The sequence below is a fragment of the Glycine soja genome, chromosome 11 (assembly GCF_004193775.1).
Source record: "Glycine soja cultivar W05 chromosome 11, ASM419377v2, whole genome shotgun sequence".
NCBI classification, from domain to species: Eukaryota; Viridiplantae; Streptophyta; class Magnoliopsida; order Fabales; family Fabaceae; genus Glycine; species Glycine soja.
Window position 1 is genome coordinate 18197689 of NC_041012.1, and position 4123 is coordinate 18201811.

A 4123-nucleotide genomic window follows, 5' to 3' on the forward strand; every position below is an offset into this window, starting at 1 on the left:
CAATTAGGAATTATGAACTATGGAAGAAAAAAACTCAGCAAGAGCAAGCACCAACAGCAAGCACGCAGAACACTCAAGAAATTCAAGAATGGAGAAAAGAAATGTGAATCCAAAGTTTACGTTCAACTTATTTTATAGGAAAAAAGCGTATACAATGGTCAAAAGCTCTCTGCATCCCTAAACGCTATGCTGCATCCCTAAACAATGGAGAGCAGAAACAAGCCCTGCAAGCCTGAAAAGTTGGTTCACGTGACATGGCTGTCTCGCCAGCACCCTGGGCGAGTCCCACTGCACTGCCAATCCCGCCAGACCTTCTGGCGGCAAGCCTCTAGCCCTATCTCGCCATTACGATGGGCGAGTCCCACTTCTCACTCCTACGTGGCCTATGTCGCCACTAGCAGGGGTGATACACCCCTCTCTCCTGCTTTGCCGCCACTGGCAATGGCGGGTTGAGCCTTGCCGCCAGTGGCAATGGCGTTTTCCGCCTAAAAACCGACCCCCTCCGTCATTAGTTTTAAAACAAACCCTTATACGTAAATAGTTTTTAAAATAAGACCCCCTTGGTAAATTTGCCAAGAAAGGTGCTATAAAAAATTATAATTTTAAAAAATAACAAATTAGTCCATTTATAATTTTTATGACAAATTGATCATGTCGAGTCCGCGTTACATTTGACAATCTTTTCTCATAACATGAGTCAAGAGTCCTTACTTGTCACATTAGACGTTAGATTAAGCGGCCCAAAGTAGAACCAATATGCCATTATTTTTACACATTTAGGAATAAAAAATGTTTTTGATCTTTCAGATACTCATATATATGTGAATTATACCTTCAAAAACAAAATTGAGTTTACCCTTTAATTTGATTTAAGTATTAATAACATAATTAATCATATATAAAATAATTCAAGTGGATATTTGGTTTGATATATTAATTGAAATACTTAAAATTAATACATGTGTTTGTCACATGATATTAATTCATTATTTTGTTTATAATTATCTTTCACCAAATAATTCTATTAATTTTTATCATTGTTTCTAATAAATTAACGTTACTGCATATAATATTTTTGTATGACAATTTTAATATATTTAATTAATTAATTTAAAATTTTTTTATAAAAGAAAGTTTGGCCACGTGATAAATTCAACTTTTTAACCAAAATTAATTATTAATAAAGCCACTAAATACTTTGTATTAATAATATGGTTATAAAGAATATTAAATGATATTATTTAATTAATCATATGTTTTAATTTGATTTAAGAATCATTTGTAAATAATATAATCCAAGTGAATATTTGATTTGATATATTAATTGGAAATGCTTAAAATTATTACATGTGTTTGTTACATGATATTAATTCATTAATTTATTTATAATTATCATCTCCAATGATTCTATTAATTTTTATCATTACTTCTAATAAATTAATTGATCTTACTGCTTATATATATATATATATATATATATATATATATATGATAATTTAACATATTTAATTAATTAATTAAATTTAAAAATTTATTTGTGATTACAATTGCATGCGTGGTTATAGCATTTGCGATTGCAGACATTGTGGCTAGCTGTTGTGATCCCCATTGCGACCATTATGACGTAAAATTGTTATATGTTTGCACTGAATGTATATAGGAATTATACAATTATTCTAGCAATCGATATATCTTTTATTTTTTTAAGAAATATCTTCTATTTATTAAATAGTATAAATTTTCATTCACTTTAAGATTAATTTGGTCTCTCCCGACACCCCCATACAGCCACACCTATATTTGATCATTGAGACTTACATGTTAGAATATAAGAGATTGGAGTTTGCATGTCTTTTTTTTTTTTTAAAAAAAAAAAAAAAGTGAAATAGAATGGTGTCAAGGTTCCATTGTGGCTACATCACAATCCCATTGTGGCTTTTTGGGACCAAAAAAGTGAAATAGAATGGTGTCAAGGTTCCATTGAGGCTACATCACAAACTCATTGGGGCTTTTTGGGACCAAAATTAAAAACCATGGTTACATTCATTGTTCTGAATCAATCTTAGTTAACTGCAGCATCTATGATGAAAGTAGTATGATTAATTACTTTCCATTGATAAAACAACAGGACTGATATTTAAACTTAAAAACTACTCACTTTTAAGAGGGATCTCGTCTTTAGGACATTTAAGGACACACTTAAAAACAAATTAAAGAAATCAAACAGAAAGACTTCAAACTCACTCAACCTCGAAAAAACCCTATATAGAGAACGCAGCTTCAAATTCAACCTATTTCTCAAACATGAAGGACGGTCACGTTGTATTCAACAATTGCAACACCAGCCTTATAATCAAACATATATGTGGTAAGCACAGCAGAACCCCTTGCATATTTGAAGATCCCAGTACCTCCAACAATTGCCACTTCTCTAGCTTTTAGGAGGGTAGGGTTCCTTCCAAGAATGCTTAGGGTGCTGCCATTGTAAATACCCTCAGTGAAGAAAAAATTCGTCACCATGAGCAACGACCCAAACTCATGTTGAGAAGCCAAAGCATAGATTCACTGAGATCTTCCAACAAGCTTTGAACTTGGACTTGGTCCTTCAGTTAGAGGGTCATCCATCATCACAACAGTCCCAAACTGAGTAATGAAGCCCTTGGGAGGCCCAACAATTCTCATAGCAGTTGGGTTTTTCTCCGTTACGTTGTTATGGAAATAGAAGTGTAGTTGGGTGATTTTTTCCACGGGTTTTGTGGATGGAGACATTGGAGACTGTTTTGCAAACACTTCATCACTATTTGTGGGTAAGGAACTTGACATGATAACAATGAAATGGATGGAAAAGAGGAGACATGGAAGTGAAGCCATCTTGGTACAATTTTCAGGTATTGTAGCCAATGGTGGTAGCAGTTATATACAGGCTGCCAGAAGATTTAATTAATCTATTTCATTCCAACTATATATGCAAATGTACAATCTATTCCATTCAATAAGATTTTTATAATATTGTTAAACTATTTCTTAAAATTTATTTATCAATCATTAAAATTATGAGTAATTGAAATCAATATTTAGATATTTATTTTTCATTACTATTATTATTATTATTATTATTATTATTATTATTATTATTAGGGACTAATTTAAATTAATATTTCATTTACAGTTTTTTCTTTTGATGACATGAGCACTTATGGATAATTTTAAACATAAATCGTACTTTTTATACATGAATTATTCTCTTAATAAGTTGTGTTTTTATAATATAAAATTAATTTCTATTTTTCATTCTTTAGACTCATTTTCTCTAGGACTTACATCCCTATCCTATATATGAAATTTTATACTTAAACCTGAACATTTTTCTTGTTTGCAGATTTTCCTAGAGAGTAATCTTGCAAAATTTTTTTATGATTGCGTTTTTTTCTTCAAAATTTGCTATGACTTGGATAAAATATTATTATCTATTTAAATGCGTTGAAAAATACGTTGAATTTTTCAATATTTTCTACGGACTCTTTTACAAAATTCGTTTGTATAAATTTACTTAATGTGTCTTGCAGATTTTTCATAAAATTAATTTATAGATAAGTTCTCTAATCTTTTTTATTAGAGACAATCAATGGAAAAAAAGTAGTATATTAAATTTAAGGAATGTTTTAACGAAGTGAAAATAGATATTTTTTAGGTCATTATAATATCCGTGTGAAGTATTTATTATTTATCATCATTTTTATATGATTAATATGTATAAGAGAATTTGATTGATCACAATTAAAGAGTCTCTCTTCCTAATTACTGCTTTTCATTCACAAGAAGGTAATTAATAATTAAAATCACTCAAAAAATAATATTATAAAGATCATTACAGTTAATTATATATTATTATAATCTTAATGAATTTAACCCCTTAAAAAGATATCAACAAACTGCGCTACTGCATATGCCCTCAGAGAATAATTAGCATTACAATATTATGGTTGTGGAGGTTTTCCAATTATTTCCAATCACATTTGTCCACGAAATGTTGGTCAAGAGGAGAGAAATTATTATAATTTGCTCTAAAATTTAAATGCATATTTTAATAGCAACTTTTTTTTAAAACTAAATAAGAGCAACT

General features: G+C 29.9%; 1 pseudogene; it reads right to left on the minus strand.

Annotated features, from left to right (window-relative positions):
- Positions 1-2024: 2024 nt before the first annotated feature.
- Positions 2025-2908, minus strand: LOC114375594 (annotated as a pseudogene).
- Positions 2909-4123: the final 1215 nt, after the last annotated feature.